This window comes from Diospyros lotus, chromosome 13 (assembly GCF_014633365.1).
Source record: "Diospyros lotus cultivar Yz01 chromosome 13, ASM1463336v1, whole genome shotgun sequence".
NCBI lineage: Eukaryota > Viridiplantae > Streptophyta > Magnoliopsida > Ericales > Ebenaceae > Diospyros > Diospyros lotus.
The window spans coordinates 34,405,550-34,427,856 of record NC_068350.1 but is presented as its reverse complement, the minus strand read 5'-3'; the positions used below and the strand labels follow the sequence as shown (position 1 = coordinate 34,427,856).

Below are 22,307 nucleotides of genomic sequence, written 5' to 3'. Positions count from 1 at the left end.
CCCTAGATTATAACCATATAACTCAATTCGAGGACCCCTAAGAGATTTAGTGAAGACATCTGCTAACTGTCATTGGAATTGACAAAATCTGTGGTAATACAGCCAGATAAAATCTTTCTCGGATGAAGTGACAATCTATCTCGATATGTTTGGTCCTCTCATGAAAGACTGGATTGGAAGTAATATGTAATGCAGCTTGATTGTCGCAAATTAATCTCATCTGTGATATCTCCCCAAACTTGAGCTCCTGAATCAATTGTTTTAACTAGATAAACTCACACATTGCCAAGGCCATAGCACGATATTCTACCTCTGCACACGACCTAGCAACAACCTCCTGCTTCTTACTTTTCCAAGATACTAGTTTCCTCCAACTAGAACATAATATCCTGAAGTAGACCGTCTATCAGAGGGAGAACCTGCCCAATCAACACTTGAGTATGACCTCTGTCCTCATATAATAGTCCTCTACCTAGAACTCCCTTAATATATCTGAGAATCCGGACTACCGCATCCCAATGGCTATCACAAGGAAATTGCAAAAACTGACTGAGAAAGAAATATCTGGACGAGTGATAGTGAGATAATTAAGTTTTCCGACTAGCCTGTGATATCTTCCAGGATCAACAAGAGGCTTCTCCAGTCCTGGTAAGAGCTTTACATTAGGGTCCATAGGAGAATCTATAGGTTTACAATCAAGCATCCCAGTTTCTTCCAGAATGTCTAACACATACTTTCGTTCAGAGATAACAATACCAGAACTGGATTGAGCAACTTCTATACCAAGAAAGTATTTAAGTAACCCCAAGTCCTTAGTCTGAAAATGATGAAAAAGATGTTTCTTCAACTGAACAATACCATCCTGATCATCACCTATAATAACAATATCATCCACATAGACAACCAAGTATATACACCTCCCATGTGATGTGTGTTTATAAAAAACCGAATGATCAGACTCACAACGAGTCATACCAAAGTCTTGAATGACAGCACTGAAACGACCAAACCAGACTCGAGGAGACTGCTTCAACCCATATAGTGAGCGACAGAGTTTACAAAGCTGCCCAGACTCCCCCTGAGCAACAAACCTAGGAGGTTGCTCCATATAAATCTCCTCTTGAAGCTCACCATGTAAGAAGGCATTCTTACTGTACAGCTGATACAACGGCCAGTGGCGCATAGCTGCTATAGAGAGAAACAAACACACAGAGGACATCTTAGAAACAGGGGAAAAAGTGTCACCATAGTCAAGACCATAAACCTGAGTCCCCTTGGCAATCAAACGAGCCTTAAGGCGATCAACCTGCCCATCAAGACCCACTTTGATAGTATAGATCCATCGACAGCCAACAAGAGATTTCCCTGGGGGTAAAGGGACCCAATCCCAAGTACCATTGGAATGCAAAGCAGTCATCTCATCCACCATTGCTTGTTGCCACCCCGGATCAGAAAGTGCCTCATGAATAGTCTTAGGTACTGAAACAGAGGATAAGACACAAAAGCACAAAAAGGAGACGAGAGACGGTGATAGCTAAGAAAATTATAAATGGGGTGAGGATTGCGGGAAGAACAGGTACCTTTCCGAAGGGCAATAGGAAGCAGATCCTCATCAGGCAAGACCGTAGCAGGTGGAGAGACTGGAGCAGGATGTGAGGCAGCATGAGTCACAGCAGGAGTAGGAGACATGAGAGAAGGCGCAGGAACAACATCTCCACCGGGAGAAGACCGAGGCTGATGACATCAATGATACACCTGCAATGGGGTAGAAGAAGGAACAGGGTGAATAGAAGCAAGAGGACTCGCGGGAAGAGGGATTGCCTCAAAAATGGGTTGACACTTGGAAGGAGGTGAAGAGTAGAAAGGAGACGACTTAAAGAAGATAACATCCGCCGAAAGAAAATAGCATCGAGTGTCAGGAGAATAACACCGATAACCCTTCTGAAGGCGAGAGTAACCAAGAAAAATGCACTTGATGGACTGAACAGACAATTTATCTTGACTAGGAGACAAGTTATGGACAAAGCAGGTGCAACCAAAGACACGGGGAGGAAGAATATATAATGGTTGATCAGGAAACAAGAGAGAGTGAGGAATCTGGTACTGAAGAACTGAGGAGGGCATCCTATTAATGAGATAGCAAGTAGTAAGGACAGCTTCAGCCCAAAAGCGAAAGGGGACATGATGATGCAGAAGAAGAGTGCGAGCAATTTCAATCAAATGTCTATTTTTACGCTCAGCAACCCCATTCTGTTGTGGTGTATATGCACAAGATGACTGATGCAAGATCCCTTAAGAAGACATAAAATTAGTAAAGGGAATAGAAAAATACTCAGGGGCATTGTCACTGCGTAATACTTAGACAGAGGTATGAAATTGCGTTTTGATTTCAGCACAAAAGGATTCAAAAATTGAGAATAACTCGGAACGATTTTTCATTAAATATAACCATGTGCAACGAGAATAATTGTCAATAAACGTTACAAAATATTGAAAACCCAAAATAGACACAACACGATTAGGACCCCAGACATCAGAATGAACTAAAGCAAACGGGGACACAGCCCGATTATTGACATGCTTTGGAAAAAAAGTGCGAGACTATTTTCCAAGTTGACAAGACTCACAATGAAAAGACGACAAACTAGACAAACTGGGGACCATCTTTTGAAACTTAGCCAAACTGGGATGTCCCAAACGATTGTGGAGAAGAGCAGGAGACTCAGTCACCGAGCAAGCAACAGGAGATAAAGGAAGGTTGAGATGATAGAGACCCTGTGACTCACATTTGACGTCAATCATCTGTCCCATACCGTGATCCTGGATAGTAACAGAATGATCATCAAAGGTAATAGAGCAATTTAAGGCACGCGTAAGTTTACTCACAGGGACAAGATTAAATGGACAATGAGGAAAATAAAGGACAGAATCTAAAGGCAGAGAAGATAAGGGTTTGGCAGTGCCAACAGCTTTAGCAACCGCTTTGGACCCATTGGCTAATGTTATAGAAGGTAAAGAAATAGAAGTAGTAAAATGAGAGAACAAATGGGGATCACCAGAAATATGGTTAGAAGCACCTGAGTCCAGGACCCATGGTCCTAAAGATGATGACTGAGCGAGACAGGCAGTGGAATCACCAGAGTGGGTGACAAAAGCAACTGTGGATGAGGATTGTTGGGACATCTTATACTTGAGATACTCATCACAGTTAGCCCCAGTGAGAAGGACAGATTGTGGTGGATGACCATCACAAGAATCAGATCGAGAACCATCAGCATGAGCAACATTAACACGAGGAGGGCGGCCATGCAACTTATAACATTGTTCCTTAGTATGCCCCCACTTGTGACAGTAGTTACACTTGGGGCATTTGCCCCTATTACCACGATCTCCTCCTTGTTCGCCACCACTCTGAACCTGTGAAGCCATAACTGAATGATCACCTACAGAAGATGGAGGTACTGTAGGAACAGATGAAACCCAAAGAAAACGAGAACACACTTCATCCATAGTAGGTACAATAGGACTAGCAAGAATCTGATCACGAACAGGAGCAAGGTCAGGACCAATGGTAGCAAGAGTACACACCATGAAGAACTTATCTCGCGCTAGATCCTCTTCAGCAATCTTACCAGCAGGTAACAAGGAGTTAAATTCAGCTTTAATAGAGGCCATCCGACCAAGGAAATCAGGAAGAGTCAAACTCTACTGTCGTAAACTAAGCAGATTAAACACCACTGAATACAAACGTTGAATGTCATTAGTATATAGTGCCTTGGCCTGAACCCACAACTAACAGCATGTGTTGTAGTTAGTATAGATCGGATGAAGAGAAGGATCAATTGACTGCCATAAGAGACTGCACAATAGAGCATCAGCTCTCTGCCACTCAGTTTTAGCTGTGGTCACATTCTCGGCTTTAATAGTTAGATGATCCTGTAAACCTTGACCCATACACCATAGTTCAACTGCCTTGGACCAAGAGATATAATTGGAACTGCCTATCAATGGCTGGAGACGGAGACAAAATACCCGAGAATGAGTCAAATTTATTGGTACCAGCCATGTTGGACAAAAGGGAGCCCTACAAGATCAACAGATCTGAAACAAAATGGGTTAAAAATAGCAAAACAGAGACGTTGGATGATCCAGCACAAAAATGAGGTGCGCTGGAGACGACAGACAACGGATAGCGACGAAACCACCTGGACTAGGATGAACTGAAGGAGGCGAGTCCAATAGTGAAGACGGTGTCGCGATCGGAGCACTGGAGAGAGAGATCAAAGCCAAAAAAAAGTCTCTAAACAGTGTGAGAGAGGCGGCAGCAATGGCGATGATCCTCCAGGGGTTGACATATCAGAGGTCGGCGAACGCACCGGTGGTGGCGGTGTGCGTGATCGGTGGCCGGACAGTGAAGACCCGCTGCAGACCAGTAGTGCAAGCACTGTGGTGGCGGTGTGCGCGAGCGGCGATGACGATGGCACGACAGACTGCGGCCATAGGTGGCGACGCGACAGACGGTGGTCGTCGATGATGTGGGCGGCGGCAACGGTGGCTAGGGTTTGTATTTTGGCTCTGATACCATGTGAAGCTTAGGAAGAAAACCCTAGCTTTTAATATGTATTTACAACCTAATTAAACTCATAGATTATACACCTATATATACAAATAAAATGGGCCATGGACTCTAATATAAGATTAACCCTAGATTATAACCATATAACTCAACAAGTTACTTCTGCATTCTTTGTCCTCTCAAGAAACATTTGGTTAACAGCAATATACCAGGCTAGAAGTTACAAGCCTGCCAAGTAATTTTTATTTTTTGTATGTAAATCAATGTAAAAGGAACTTAACATACATCATACCGTGTGCCATTCAAGCAACAATCCTCTTGGCTTAAACTGACCTTCTTATGAATTTGCATGCATCTAGAACAATGTGGTCACATCTTTATCCATTGCTATATTCTCTGTGAGGCCATTAAATCACATGTCATGTTTAAGGGTCGAAAGGTTATGAATCGATTGATACGTCCAATCCCAATATCTTGATTTCGAGTGTCCAGTTAAGTTTTCTTTGGTTAGTTCCTCTTTTGCTATAAACTTCCTTCATTTCATTTGCATCTATTACTCTTTTGCTCATATGTCCAAACCATCCCAATTGTGAATCCCACAACTTATCTTCAATAGGCATCACTCCAACCATATTGTGCACAATCTCTTTTCTTATTTTGTCTTTCGGTTCTAGTTGCATATCTACCATAATATTCTCATCCCAATTATGCTCATATTTTGCACATCAATTGTGACTTCCGCAACTTATCTTCAATAGGCATCACTCCAATCATATTATACAGAATCTCTTTCTTATTGTCCTTAGTTTGTGACTGCACATCCACGGTAATATTCTCATATCAATTATGTTCATATTTTGCACATGTTAGTTCTTAGCTGCCCAATTTTCCGAACCATACCCCAAAAAAACAAAAGAAAACAAAAACCAGCCTTATAGTCATCCCATAAAACTTCTCTTTTAGCTTAAAGGGATCTAGGTATAAAAATATTGGACACACTTCTCCATAATTTCCCCTTCTTTTTAGACAAATTGATACAATTTATGAAAATTGAATTTCTTTTAGGATAAGTTGATTTCCAAATCACATAATAACATCATCTACACTTCTATTTTTATTGAAGTTACATTCCACATACTCAATTTTTGACCTAATTACTTTAAAACTTCATTATAAGGCATTTCTTTACAATTTTTATTATTCATGTCTTCTATCTCATCCAAAAAGACAATATGTTTACAAATAACATATAACAAGGCACCTGTTGATTCAAGAGATGATTGGCTATGATCTCAAGTGATTCATTAGTCAAATTATCCTTGATTTAGACACTGATCTAATCTTCAGTTTTTGGAAATTATTGACAGTGATTATTTGACCAGATTTAGATACTTTCCTATCCTGGGTATAGGAAATCCTTTTGTGCCTTGGTACAGCTTAGCTTTCCTCATTTTTTAGCATGTGTAATCTTTCCTATGTTGTAATCTCTTACCCTATTGTCAACAATGAAGGAGCTGATCTTGTCCTTATTCTCGGACAAGATCAAATCAACATTGATTGGCATTGATTGTTATTTGTTTCTTAAAACAAAAATGTATATTCTAGAAGATAGATTGTTGTACCTTTCTATTATCTATTGTATCCTAAAATTGTATAGGTTTCAAAAATCAGATTCGAAAACTTTCTTATTTTGTTTCTTAGAAACTTCCTAATTTAGTAGGAAGTCTTGCATATATATTTTGATCTACCCCTTCAAAGGAAGATTGAGAGGTTGTTTGGCTTAGCGGTTTTTTTCATAGCTTTTAAGTTATTTAGCTTTCAAGTTAAAAGTTAAATAGTGTTTAAGTTGATAATGTGTTTGGATAAATGTGTTTTTAAGTTATCAATTAATATTTATGTGTTTGGTTTGAAAGAGCTGATAAGTTATTAAAACTTGACAGAAAGACCAAAATAGACATGATGTTTAATATTTTATTATTAAATATTAATAAATTGTACATAATTATTAAAAATATATTAATACAATATTACTATATATGTTATATATAATAATAATATATATTATTTTGTGTTATATATATACATATAACATATATTATTGTTGTTTTATATATATATACACTCCCTGCACCAACGAGAAGAACAGGGCGATGGCGCGACCCATCGACGACGGCTTGAGGCGGCTTTGCTGGATGACGCCGATCACGGATCTAGAGGAGGGGCGATGGCGGATCTGTGAAGGAGGGGTGGATAGCGGATTTGTGAGGGAAGATGGGAGAAGAAAGAGAAGGTGTAAATATTCAAAATGTTTGAGGGAAAAATAGTAATACCATTAGTCAACGCAATAGCATCTTTCGTAGAAGCGGGGGGGTACCAGCTTTCGTCAAACGCTATTATGGTAGCGTTTGAGCTACCTAACTTTTAAGCTAATTTATGTTGCCAAACACTTCACCCAAAAACACTGCTTAGCTGAAAAGCTGGTTATGCAGCTTATAAGCGGTCAAACCACTAAGCCAAACAGCCTCTGAAAGTCTTTTCTCCCATGTTTTTTCTTGACATGGAATCAGAGTCATAGGATTATAGTCACCGTTTTTCAGGGACTATCATGGCCTTCATCAATCTTCTTCACAAGACAATATGTCTAACTCTAATACCCAAAACCCTATACCATACTCGGTTGATTCCAGCAATACAATGGAAATTCCGTTTGCTAGAACCAATAGGAGAGGGGGGGGGGGGGGGGGGGCTCAGGGGGAGAATTACAAAACTAATGCAAACCTGTACATAGTTTTTATTTTCATGTGTTTTCTCTAATTGGGTAGGGGTATTTTGGTAATTTCCATCTTTTGGGGGGGCATATTTTGGTGAAAGTTAATTTTGGGATATCTTTTCGTAAGATCAAGTATTTTGTTGGGGTTCCTAAAGATTAACTTTTAGGGGGAGTTATTTACAAAATAGGAGTTGGCTTCTCTTGGAAGCTTGAAGAGATAGCAGTTGGCTTCCCTTGGAAGCTTGAGGTCTGGTATAAATAAAGGATCTCCCAGCCACTTTGGGGACCTTTTTCAACATTTTGAAGACAGTAGCCTCTACAGGGAGTTTTAGCTCAAAACCAACTAGGGTTTTAAAGATTTGGAGGCTTGGGTTTTGAGGAGTCGACCCTGCAGCACCTACCAATCCCTCCACCGCTACCATAGGCACGAGAGGCTAGCAAAAAGCTGCTGCTACTCGACTGTTCTAGGACTGAAGAGGTGTGATCTTAGTTATTTAAGTGTGTTATTTGATGTCCATTGTTTCAACACTGCATCCTTACTGTGTTTGTGCTATTTTTGTTGTCCCTATTTGCATCAAGAACCCTCAAGTAGCTTACTGATTGAATGGTAAGAACTACTTGAAGTGGTCCCAATTGATCTGCACGTTCCTAAAAGGAAAAGGGAAGCTAAGCCATCTATTGGGAACTAGTCCTAAGAAGGGAGATCCCACATTTGCAGCATGGGATGAGGAGGATTCCCTGGTGATGTCCTAGCTGTGGAACTCCATGGTTCTCGATGCTATAGATAGAAACAACATCGAGTTCTACAGCCAAGGATATTTGGGAAACAATTAGGAAGACTTACTCTAAGGTGCAAGATGCATCTGTTGTCTTTGAGATTTGTTGGAGAAACTGAGTTTAAATAGAAGTCGAAAGGAGATGAGATGTCTTGGAGAAACCAAGTTTGAGAAAAAGATAAAGAGTATTTGAAAATGTGTTGGAGAAACTAAGTTTGAATAGAAGATAAAGAGTATTTGAAACTAAGGAGATAACAAAGATGGGAAGATAAAGGAGAAGACAGAGATAAAGAGATAAGTGGTTACATAAAACTATCACTTGAGTTTAAATCCTACCTTATCTGTTTATAGCATATTTAAACTTGTATTTTGTATCCTATCCCTATTTTTCAGGAGCAAACCATGGCCTAGCTCATGTATAAATACCCATATAAACTAAATACAAAGTATGAAATACAATTACAGCAATATAGCTTAGTTTTACAAGATTAAAACAAAAATTAGTAGTACCAAGAGAGGGTCACTGTCAATAACCGATTACTACAATAGGATGAATAGATATTAGCTTGAGTGAGATCATTATCAGGTCATTAAAATGGTGTGCAGTGAAGATGTTGTCATTCTCACTTTCATGCTTGAAAGAGATAGGATTGTAGAATTCTTGGCTGGCCTTAATCCTAAGTATGATCGAGTAAGGGTATAGATTCTTAGCAGAGAGAAGTTGCCATCTCTAAATGAGGTGTTCTTCATAATTCGTAGTGAAGAACATAGAAGGATGGCAATGTTTAATGATCCTAATCTTGAGGGACCAGATATAGAAAAGACAGTCTACTACTACTTCTGATCTAGGTGAGTTAAATGCTGAAGAGATCAGCAAACTAAATTCCTTCCTAAAAACTATCCAAGTTGGATCGTGCTCTCTAGCCTAAATAGGTATGTGCTTCAATTCTGAGTCTTTTACTGCCTCACACACTATTAAGAATGACTTATGGATTCTGGATTCTGGAGATACTGACCACATGACCTATGACTTGAATGCTTTTATAACCTATAACCAATAGCGAGTTCCAAACGAATAACAGTAGCGAATGGTTATACAATCCCTATAGCAGGCTAGGGAGGAGGTGTGTTGTTGAATTCCTCACTTCCTATTCAACATGTCCTTCATGTGCCTAGTCTCTCCACAAACCTAATTTTTGTTCATCAACTTACTAAAGACCTTAATTGCCGTGTGATCTTCTCTCCTCATACTTGTGTGGTTAAGGAACTGGACTCGAGAAAAATGATTGGTGCTGCTAAGGAATGGAATAAGCTGTACTACTTGAAGAGAGATCGTGAGCTTCCTACGGGGGATCAACCTATCCTAGCCTATTCATCACAACCTGCTCCAACCAAGACTGAAATATGGATTCAACATTTTCGATTAGGCCATCCTCCTTTCAACTCGTTAAAAACCATGTTTCTTTCTCTGTTTCAAGGTTTAGATGTTGCTAATTTTCACCGTGATGTGTGTGAATTTTCTAAATATCATCGAGAGTCTTATTTAATTAGCAATAAACTCTCTTCCACTCCTTTTTTCTTTTTTGCATTTCGACATTTAGGGGCCATCTAGGATTCTCAACTGTTCTAGGACTAGATGGTTCATTTCATTTATTGATGATTGCATGTGTATGACTTGAGTGTACCCATTAAAGGATAAGGCAGCAATTGGTAACATCCAGCCATTATTCCATACGGTGATTTCGACTCAATTTGGATTCCCCATTCGGAGATTCTATACCAATAATACACGAAACTATTTTAATCAGCACATACATATGTTCTTTCAGCAAGAAGGTATCATTCATGAATCCTCTTGCATTGATACTGCAATACCCCAAGAGCCCAGAGAAGAGTAGTATATATCGAGGATAAATAAGAAAGGAAACAATACCAACTGGATACCTTTTGGGTTGAATGTAGGCAAAGAACTTCCGGCTTAAGCGTGCTTGAGCTGGGGAAACTAAAGAATAGGTGACCCCTGGGAAGTTCGCGTAGACCCATCAGGGTAAGTTATTTCGGTCCTTCCTATCTCTCGATGCGAGATGTTACAGGTGGTATCAGAGCCGACCCTTAGTGAAGGCGGTCCGATGAGGGCAGGGGAGTGGCGCCGGGGCTTGTACAAAAAGCGGTTTCTTGCAGTCTTCTAGGATGGTAGCCCCCAAAGGGAAGGAGTTGGGACCAGTTGTAAGGTCGCATGACGAGGACGTCGTGTGCTAAAGAGGGGAGAATGTAATACCCCAAGAGTCCAAAGAATGGTAGTATATATCGAGAATAAGTAAGGAAGAAAACAACACCAGCTGGATATCTTTTAGGTTGAATGTAGGCAAAGAACTCTCGAGTTAAATGTACTTGATCTAGGGAAGTTCAAGGATGGATGACCCCCCTTAAAAGTTTGTTTAGCCCATTAGGGTAAGTTGTTTTGGTCCTTTTTATCGCTCGATGCGGGATGTTAAGGGGAGAAGATTTGAAACTAATTGCAAGGTCGCATGACGAGGACATCATGTGCTCAAAGGGGGGAGACTGTAATACCCCAAGAGTCCAAAGAAGGGTAGGATATATCGAGGATAAGTAAGGAAGGAAACAACACCAGCTGGATACCTTTTGGACTGAATATAAGCAAAGAACTCCGGGGTTAAGCGTACTTGAACTGGGGAAGCTCAAGGATGGGTAACCCCAAGGAAGTTCGCATAGGCCCATCAGGGTAAATTGTTTCGATCCTTCCTATCGCTCGATACGAGATGTTACAGATACTCCACAACAGAATTGGATTGCTGAAAGAAAAATGAGGCATTTACTCAATGTTACTCGAGCTCCCCTACATCACCACCATGTTCCTAAATATTTTTGGGGTGAGGCAGTGTTAACTACAGCCTATCTTATTAATCGAGTTCCTTCTAAATTGCTACAGAATTTCAGCCCATTACAATGTCTTTCCTCCCACTTTACTGATGTTGGTCTTCATGCCACTCTTCCTCTCAAAGTGCTTGGTTGTGTGTCTTTTGTTCACATTTCTAAACACCACCAATATAAATTTTGATCTAGGGCACTTGAAGTGCTTTTTCTTGGTTATTCTCCTAACTAGAAGAGATATAAGTGCTATCATCCTCCCACTCAGAAATTCTTTATGTCCAAGGATGTTACCTTTGTTGAAACTCAATCATTTTTTGGGACTACTCTTCCTGGTCACCGGGGGGGAGAGTCACAAGTGACCATGGAGATCTTCCCCCTTTGGACTTGGCACAACCTAACATTGCACTAGAGTCAATCTCAACTACACCTAAATCACAACATAATCCTAGCTTACCTATGCTCCTCTTCTAGCACAGCCATTGTTACCATCTCCTGTCAAGTTTAAGGGTTCACCTTATGTCTTCAAGAGACGATTTCAGCCTATTCCGCGTTCTCAACAAGGGTTAACATCTGTTTCAAAGCCAGGTATTGAGTTACCTCTGTCACCACTCATTCTAACTCTATTCCCAATGACTTGGATTTAGCTATTACTATTAGAAAATAAGTTAGAAGTTGCACACAGCATCTCTTGGCCAATTATATCTCCTATCCTCGGCTCTCACCAAAGCATAAGAGCTTCTTGTCTTCCCTTGACTCCATAACCATTCCTAAGATAGTTGAGGAGGCATTACAGGATTAGAATTGGACACAGGCTATGCAGGAAGAGATGAGAGCCTTGGAAAAGAATCAAACATGAGAGATGGTGCCTAGCCCAAAAGGGGTTCAATCGGTGGGCTGCAAATGGGTGTTTAATTTGAAGTGTAATGCAGATGGCACCTTGGAGAGATATAAGGCTTAGTTAGTTGCTAAGAGATACACACAAACCTATGGAATAGATTATTTACAGACATTTGCACCAGTGGCAAAAATGACAATTGTCTGGATACTCCTATCACTGGCTAGCTATTATGGTTGGTAGTTGTAGCAATTTGAAGTGAAAAATGCCTTCCTCCATGGTGATCTAGAGCAAGAAGTTTTTATGGAGCCACCACCAAGGTTCAATAAAGAGGTTTCAAACAAGATATGCAAGTTGAAAAAGGCACTCTATGGGATGAAACAATCTCCAAGAACCTGGTTCAACAGATTTTCTAATGCTATGAGGCAGATGGGATACCAACAAAGTAGAGGAGACCACACTTTTTTCATTAAACACTCTGAGAAGGACAGGGTGACAGTTTTGCTTGTGTATATGGATGACATTATACTCACTGGAAATGATGTTAAGAAACAACAGCAGCTGAAGGAAAATTTAACAAATGCATTTGAAATTAAAGATCTTGGTAAACTCAGGTATTTCTTGGGAATAGAAATAGCCTACTCTAAAGAAGGATTCTTTCTTTCTCAAAGGAAGTATATCGTGGATGTGTTGAAGGAAACTAGGTTGTTAGGAGGAAAAGCAGCTAGTACGCCAATGGAACCAAACCTCAAATTAAGGGAAAGGCATAACTATCAACCGGTTGACTAAGGAAGGTACCAAAGGTTGGTAGGCCATTTGATTTATCCATTCCATACAAGACCTGGCATTGCATTTGTTGTCAGCTTGGTTAGCCAATTTATGCATAACCCAACAGAAGAGTACATGCAGGCAATGAGGAGGATTTTGTGCTATCTAAAGGCAACACCTGGAAAAAGGCTTTTATTCAAATCAGGGGGTAACCTAGTTGTTACAGGATACACAGATGTTGATTGTGTGGGCTCTCTTGTGGATAGGAGGTCTACAACATGCTATTGTGTTTTTCTAGAAGGGAATCTAGTGTCCTAGAGGAGTAAAAAGCAAAGCATAGTGGCTAGGTCTAGTGCTGAGGTTGAATTTCAAACTATGGCCCTTGGTCTATGTGAATTGTTATGGCTAAAGATTGTCTTAGATGATCAAAGGATTACTAGCCATGGTCCAATCAAGTTGTTTTGTAACAAGTCAGCCATGAACATTTCACATAATCCAGTGATCTAAGGATTACTAGCCATGATCCAATCAAGTTGTTTTGTAACAAGTCAGCCATCAACATTTCACATAATCTAGTGCCACATAATCGAACAAAACATGTTGAGATAGATCAACATTTCATAAAGGAAAAGTTAGAGGCAGGGTTGATTTGCGTACCCTTTGTTTCATTTGAAAATCAGTTGGTTAACATATTGACAAAGAACTGCCTATCAAGAGATTTGAATAGCTTCTATGCAAGTTGTGAATGATAGATATTCATTCATCAACTTGAGGGGAAGTCTTGATTCACAAGATGTGGCTATGATCCCAAGAGATTCATTAGTCAAATCATCCTTGATTTATGAAACAAAAACCCTAGGGCACAAAGAAATGACAAAAACGAAACAAGAGAGAAGAAATAACAAGAGAAGTCGTAAATTGTGTTGCAAAGAAAAATGAATACTTAACCTTAGAGAAAGAACATAAGAGCTGCTTAAATAGCCAACTCATTACACATGAAAGAGGCACCGCCTCAACAATAACTAATACAGAAATTCAGCACTACTGTTAATACAACAAATATACTATAAGAACCAAACAACAGCAGGAAATATACGGAAACAAAAACAGCAACAACAAACAATACTATCACAAAACTTTAGATGCTTCCACAATTTAGACATTGATCAAATCTTCAGTTTTTGAAAATTATTGACAGTGATTGTTTGACCAGATTTAGATACTTTCCTATCCTTGGTATAGGAAATCCTTTTGTGCCTAGCTTTCCTTATTTTTTAGCATGTGTAATCTTTCCTATGTTGTAATCTCGTACCCTATTAATAGGGTTGTATCATTCATACGAAAAATAAGGGCCTATTCTCTTTGCATTTCAATTTTCAGTTTTGAGTTCATTTTCAATTTTTAATTTTGGTAGTCTATTTTCAAAAAACTAAAAACATGTTTGGTTTATTATTCTAAAAAACTGTTTCTCAAAACAAAAAACTAAAAAACGCATTTTGTTTTGAATTTTAGGAATAATTTTTTTATAACATTTTATTCAATGAATTTGATTATTCAGTAAATTAGAACTATTTAACGCTAATATATTATTAAAAAATATATATTTTAAAGTTGTTGAATCTTATAATATTTTTTCCCGTTAAAAGAATAAAATACAAATAAATACAAAATATACAATATATTAATGTGGCTTATTTTCATTAATGTGTACAAAGGGAGTGTGGTAACAGTAATGGTTACTCTTTAAAGGCCCAAGATGAGCCAAGCCCATGTGGCACAAAGAGAGCCCTAGGGCTCCAAGCTTTCTCCCCCTCTCTGCAAACTCTATGGCACCAATGAGTCTTACTCCGACAGTCATGCGTTTTCCTTCCATGGCAACAACGACTTTTCCCCTCACCCTCCAATTCGAACTCATCTTTGGGACTCTTGGATACCAGATCTAATTTCGCCCTTTCTACTTTGTCTTCTTCGTCTTCTTTTTCCTCTGTTTTTGCTTCGACTTCTTCATCTCCTGCTGCTATGTCTTCTTCTTCCTCTATCTTCTTCTTCGCAACAATCGGTGACAGAGAAAAGTAGATTTCCTCTATCTTCTTCTTCGCAACAATCGGTGACAGAGAAAAGTAGATTTAGAGGGAATCGGGGCTTCAATCAATGGCTTGGTGTGAGAAGGAAGGGGAAGGAAGAGAAAAGTGGGTTGCTACTATGAAAAGGTTGTGAGACGGGTTGGAGAAGAGTGTCTGATAGTTGTTTTCCGCATTTTCAGATTTTGGGAGTGTTTTGGCTGAAAACACTCTGTAGAAATCAGTGAAACCAAGTAGGAGAAATCATAGTTATTAAAGGCGCGCGCCTAGGCGCAAGGCGCCTTAAGGCGCCAGTTTGGCACCTCGCCTGGGCTGAGGCGAGGCGGTTTCTGCAAGGCGCGCGCCTTGCAAGGTGAGGCGCTGAGGCGCTAGGCGCGCCTCATGAAAACCGCGCCTGCATCCTGCCTGCATCATTTCTTTCTCTCCTCTCCAGCATCCCCTCTTCTCAGTTTCAGCATGTATACATCACTACTTATTTACATTTTCTTTTATTTATATTTTACCTTCCATTTACTTTAATACATAAATGTAAATAAGAAAGTACCCCCCATTTGGATTCAATAAAAATATCTAAAAAATCAAAATCCATAACAATAAGAAAATAGAATTTTGATTTTAGTACAAATTCAAGATTTAGCGATTTTACCACCCCCAAAATACATACCTACTATTTCTTGAAAAATTCATTAAAAATCATTTTAACAACAATGAATATTAACTATCAAAATACCGGGAGTTAGTTTTTCAAAATGAAAAGATTTTCTTATATGTCTCCTTATAATGCCCTAATCTTCCAGACTTAGAAAAAATGCGCTAATCTTCCAAACCTAGAAAAATAGCATTTTTCAAAATGAAAGCATTTTCTTGATTGTGGACTTGTAGTGTTTATTGATTGTGGAGAATACTAAAACTATTCCAAAATGTCCTCCATCAATAAAACAAGAGATTGGAGAGTACATGCAAAAGAAGAAAAATAACAAGGAATCAAGGATGAGCAAAATATGGCACCGTAAGATGATGATTTTCAATTTGGTGAAGGGTATGATGATGATGATGATTAAAACTTCTTTATTGATTGTGGACTTGTAGTGTTTATATGTTTGTTTAGAACTTTGCACGATGGTTGGTACTTGTTTGAGTTTGAGACTTTAAGTTTGAACTTTGATGATGTTTCTAGTTTAGAAATTGTATGGTGAATGAATTAACTTTGATGTTGTTAGTTTAGAATTTGAAGATAATGAAACATTAATGATATGCATGTGTTATTATTGATAATTTGATAGTTTTTTATGATTTTACAAGATTTTTAGTTTTTTTTCTAAAAGGTGCGCCTCGCTTCGCAAAGGCGCGCCTCGCGCCTCAGGCTCCAAGACCCTTTGCGCCTTGCGCCTTTCAGAACTATGGGAGAAATTCTCAATCTAAAATCGTATATTAATCCATAGAATACATGCCCTATTAATATAGAAGAGAATACAATTATAGGAAAGTCTAAGAAAGGAAAAAGAAATATTCTACATAACATACAATGAAACTATATATACAACAATGATTTAGGAAACATAATCACATCCTAACAGTTGGAAAGAATCCACCATATCTGTAATGACAGCTTGTGGATCTCGATATCTTCCAACACTCCCCCTCAAGCTAGTAAATGAATACCTTTCATTTTCAGCTTGCTTATAAGTGCTTCAAACCTCTTAATAGGCATTCCTTTTGTTAATACATCTACAATCTGATTTGCTGAAGTGACAAAGAGTATGGAAACTTCCTTGGATTCCAATTTTTCTTTAATAAAGTGACGATCAATCTCCACGTGTTTGGTCATGTCATGTTGCATAGAATTGTGTGCAATGCTGATAACGGACTAATCGTCGCAACACAACTTCATAGATCCATTACAAGATATCCTCAGGTCTTCCAGCACTATCTTTAGCCATAGTAGCTCACATAGACCTAAAGCCATCACTCTAAACTTAGCTTCTGCACTAGATCGGGCCACCACATTCTATTTTTTACTTCTCCAGGACACCAAGTTACCCCCAAGAAAGACACAGTATCCTGAAGTTAACCTCCTATCTATCAATGAGCCCCCATATTCGCATACCTTACCACTTCCATTTCCTTTCCTGGTCTGAACAACAGGCCTTTTCCAGGAGTTGCTTTAAGGTAGCATAGGATTTTTCTCACCGCTTGCATATACTTCTCAGTGGGATTATGCATGAACTAACTCACCAATCTGACTGCAAATGCAATGTCCAGCCTGGTGTGAGATAAGTAAATCAGTGGTCCTACTAATTGCTGATACCTTCCTTTCTCCACAGCCTGGCTATCAGAATTTCCCAATTTTAGATTAGGCTCTATAGGAGTGCATGTTGTCCGACCACCAAGCATCCCTATTTCCTTCAACAGATCCATAGTATATTTCCTCTGAAAAAGAAAAATACCATCTTTAGAGTAGGCCACTTCTATCCCCAAAAAATACTTGAGCTTACCCAAATCTTTGATATCAAATTCACGAGCTAGATCTTTCTTTAGTTGTTGCTCCTCAATGTCATTTCCTGTAACAATGGTATCATCCACATATACCAACAAAGCAGTCAAACTACCTTTCTGTGAGTGCTCGATAAAGAGGGTATGATCTCCCCTACTTTGTCTGTACCCCATAAATTTCATAGCCTTCGAAAATCTGTCAAACCAAGCCCTTGGAGACTATTTCAGTCCATAAAGAGCTTTCTTCAGCTTGCAAACCTGCCCTACAACACCCTTATTAAACCTCGGGGGTGGTTCCATAAAGATTTCCTCTTCTAGATTACCATGTAGGAAAGCATGTTTAACATCCAATTGCATCAATTGCCAACCATAACAACTGGATAAGGATAGAAGGATTCTTACAGTATTCATTTTTGCCACTGGTGCAAAAGTCTCCAAATAATCAATGACATAGGTTTGAATATATTCTTTGGCTACCAACCTTGTTTTATATCTTTCCAAAGTGCCATCAACATTATACTTAACATTGAATACCCACCTACAGCCCACAAGTCGCACCCCCTTTGGTTTGGCACCAAGTCCCATGTATGATTTTTCTCTAGGGCCCTCATTTCTTCTTGCATAGCATATACCCAATTCTGATCTTTTAATGCCTCATCCAAAGTCTTAGGAATGGCTATAGAGTCAAGGGAAGAGACGAAACATTTATGCTTAGGAGACAAGCGATGATAGGAAATGCAATTGGCTATAGGATGTTTAGTGCAGCTTCTAACTCCCTTTCTAATGACAATAGGTAGGTCTAAGTCAGTGTGATCAGTAGTAGGTGAAGGTTCAATTGACTGAGAGAATTTCATACCAGACTGTGCAAAGGAAGTTGGTTCTTACTGAGCACACAGAGTAGGCTGATTCCTTCTTTTATACACATAAGGTGACCCTCTGAACCTTGCAGGAAAATCTAGAATTGATGGAGGTATCTCTTGAGATGTTACCTCTGTAGGAGCTAAGCCTGAGTCAAGATGAATAGGAGAGGAACAAGTGGGAAGAGAGGAATTAGTGGCAATGGACAGGGAATCAGAGGTAACATCAGATTGAGTGGGAGATGGGATGGCTGAAAAATTGATTCCAACATGGGCAAGACCTGGTCTGGTCACCACCTAGACTCTTCCCCTGGTGACTAGAAACATAAGGATGAAAGAAAGCTTGGTTTTCAACAAAGGTGACATCCTTAGAGATAATCATTTTTCGAGTAGAAGGATAGTAGCACTTGTATCCGTTCTGAGTGGAAGAATATCCCAAGAAAACACAACGAAGGGCTCGAGGATCAAATTTGTCTCGGTGTTGCTTAGAGATATGCACAAAGGCTACACACCCAAAGACTTTAAGGGCAAGAGGTGAATGGAGAGTAAGATGTGGAAAATGAGTGGTGAGACAGTGAAAAGGACTAACATTGCCAATTACTTGAGAGGGGGCCCGATTAATCAGGTGAGTAGCAGTAAGCATGGCCTCACCCCAAAAAAATTTAGGAACAGAAGTCTGATGCAAAAGAGCTCGAGTCACATTGAGAATATGCCTCATCCTTCTCTCAGCAACCCCATTTTGCTGAGGGGTGTCAACACAAAAGGATTCATGGAGAATGCCTCTTTGCTGAAAAAAAATTATTTAGAGTTTGATTATAATAATCTCGAGCATTATTCGTCCTAAATTTTTGAATGGAGACTCTAAATTGGGTAAGGATCATCATATAAAAAGACTACAAGACACTGCTAAGGGCTGATTTTTCCTTTAATAAGTAGATCCAAGTCATGTGAGTGCAATCATCGATGAAAGACACAAACCATCTAGGCCCTGAACAATTGGGAGTTTTTGAGGGTCCCCATACATCAGAATGCACCAATGAAAAAGGAAACAAGGATAATTTGTGACTAATAGCATAGAGAACTCTATGATGTTTGGATATTTCACATACATCACAATAAAAATCGCTAACATTAAGACTGTGAAAGAGTTTAGGAAACATAGATTTCAATAAAGGAAAAGGAGGATGCCCAAGTCGAAGATGATGAAGACATACATCCTCTTTGTTGGAATTGAATTGAGACACATGGGAGAGAATCGGCTATTCTCCTACAGAGAAATCATAGGGCAGCTGCTGCTGCAAGAAGTACAGCCCCTTGTGTGCCCTAGCCGCACCAATCGTCCTCCCCATTGTCAAGTCCTAAAACACAGCCATGGGGTGAAAAGATCACACGACAATTTAGGTCTTGGGTTAATTTATAGACTAAAGAAGATTGGTAGAAAGGCTAGGAACATAAAGAACTTGCTGCACTTTGAAATTGGGGGTAAGACTCACTTTACCATGCCCGACAATAGGAACAAGGTGGCCATTGGCTACTGTAATATTTCTAGAACTGTTCAAAGGTTCATATGTCTCAAAAAAATGTAGGTTAGGAGTCATATGATCAGTTGCTCCAGAATCCAAGATCCATAACTCATTCCTAGGTATTTTGGAGGCAATAAAACTCTCAGAATTTAGGCATATACCTGCTTTGGCTAAGGAGCATGAATCTGCTTGAAGAGTCTGCAAGAAAGACTGCAACTTACTGATTTCCTTGCTGATGTCCTCAAGTTTCAGTCTTCCCAAAATAGTGGAGTCCATAACCTCCTCTCCTCCAGCAGTATCTTCTCCTTTGTTAGTGGTTAGGTAGGCTCTCGTGGGTTGTTTGGACTGCAACTTACTGGTCTCCTTAGATCCACCTCCCATCTTGTTCAAGACTACTTCTTTTCCATGCAATCAAAAGCATGTCTCGCGTGTGTCAAAATGAACACCACAAGCTGTCCCTACCATGTTTCACTGAAGACTACTCCTTGTCATGGGATGATTTAGGCCATACCCCCTGCATTCTGTTAGAAATCATAGAAGAACCCTCCATATGATTATCACTAAGCATGGCAATCCTTCTATGTTCTTCACTCCGGACTATGAAGTAGGTCTCATTTAAGGATGGCAATTTGTCTCGACTAAGGATGCGTGTTCTAACTTGATCAAAATCAGTGTTGAGCCCAGCCAAAAATTCTACTATTCTATCCCTTTCAAGTATAGAGGATAGAGGTTATAATGATAGTGTCTTCACTACACACCAACTTAATGTCTTGTTAGTGATCTAACTCAAGCCAAAAGTCATTCATCTTGTTATAGTATTTCGTCACACTCATAGCCCCTTGTCTTGTACTACGAATTTTGGTCTTGATCTCATAAATATGCATCTTACACCTTAAAGTAAGTCCTTTTTATCGTCTCCCATATATCCCTAGCCGTAGATAAAAACATGTAATTTTTATTTATCTCGAGCTACATTGATCCCCACAACCATGGAATCTTCAATGTCCCAAGCTGTAAACAGAGGATCTGATGACTAAGGAGTTGTTCCAATAAGGTGAGAGATCTTCCCCCTTCCCTTCCTCACCAGTTGAGACCATTGGAGGTAATTGCTACCACCCAATCGGTATGATGGATGCATGCTGGGTAACTCGCCAAGAGATGCGCCTCCAACTACAAGTACAGTCGACACCGTCTCCTTCGCTGGCATGGAAGATGTAGCCTCTATGATTTCCGACATTCTGGAAATAATCGAGAAGAAGCAAAAGGCAAACAAAGGGAATGACGGCTGAAAGGACACAACAAAGAACAAGAAATGAAGGCCGAGGGAAAAACAAAAAACAATTTCAGAATTTCCTTGGGTTTTGCTCTGATACCATGTAGAAATCAGCGAAACCAAGCAGGAGAAATTGTCAATCTAAAATCGCATATTAATCCATAGAATACATGCCCTATTAATAGAGAAGAGAATACACTTATAGGAAAGTCTAAGAAAGGAAAAAGAAATATTCTACATAACATACAAGGAAACTATATATACAACAATGATTTAGGAAACATAATCACATCCTAGCAGTTGGAAAGAATCCACCATATCTATAATGACAGCTTGTGATCTTGATATCTTCCAACACACTCAAAACAACTTTTTGTTGTTTTGAGTTTTCTTTACAAAATTTTTTCTTATTTTCAAAAATGCGTTTTTAAAAATATGAAAATAAACATATTTTCAATGTTTTGGAAAACTGAAAACTCAAAACAATCTGAAAACAGCAAAGAGAACAGGCCCTAAGATTTCCACTCTATTTTTCAACAGCACCTTTTCTTAGATGTGCTATGTTGTTCGACCATCAAAAGAGCAAAGAGGCAAAGGCTTAATGTAAATTTTGATATATTTAATTGTAATTGGTAGTATCTCCCCCAATAGTCATAACACACATTTCTACAACATAATACAAGCCCTTAATAACTTGTACACAAAAACTCTTCCATAAGCTTATTCCACATCTATAATATCATATGTGAATCTTTTTGTTAATCTATAGACCTTTCCATTAGTAGCCAACCACTACCACATTGAACCCAAATGGGTTCAATGATTATGCAAGTTCAGCACCATCTAGGGTTCCAATGGTGGTGTGGAGCCCTTGCTTAACCCAAATAGGGGGGAGTACAAGCATTTTCTTGTAGGAGCTTCAGTGGGGTTCTCACCAAAGCTTCAATTGCACACAACCCAAATGGATGCTTCGAGGACCAATTTTTGTCTCTCTAGATTTATCTATCCCCTCTCCTCATCCTACCCACACCTCTTTGTTGTCTTTGGCTTTTCTCCCATCGACCACTACCTCATTGATTGCAAAGCCAACAAAGCCACAAGCCTCAATGCCAACCTCACAACTTCATTGGCAACATGTCCAATCTGTGATAAGGCTTTTTGGCCATAACTCCAACATTCTCAATTGCTAAATGAAGCTTGTTGCGGTAGAATGAAGCTCATCTAATCTCGTCAAAGCATTAGGGTTTTCTCCAATGTTGCTAGGCTCAAACATTAGTGGTTGAACCCCATGATTGAATTAGAGAGTTCAACTGTCAAAACCTTTTGGTTCAGTGTTGAACCCTCTAGTTTAGCCAAGGGGGACAGAGAGAGAGATACTTTGAGGGCATTTTGGTTATTTAAAAAATTTAATTTGGGTTAACTAACTGTAAGGGAAAATGCAACACATTCTGTAACCTCAAGCA

The 22,307-nt window shown here is 39.3% G+C and overlaps 1 protein-coding gene across 2 annotated transcripts in view; it reads right to left on the bottom strand.

Moving 5' to 3' along the window:
• Window positions 1-22,307, bottom strand: part of LOC127788562 (DNA gyrase subunit B, chloroplastic/mitochondrial) — a 72,264-nt gene that overhangs the window by 7,351 nt on the left and 42,606 nt on the right. The window lies entirely within an intron of this gene.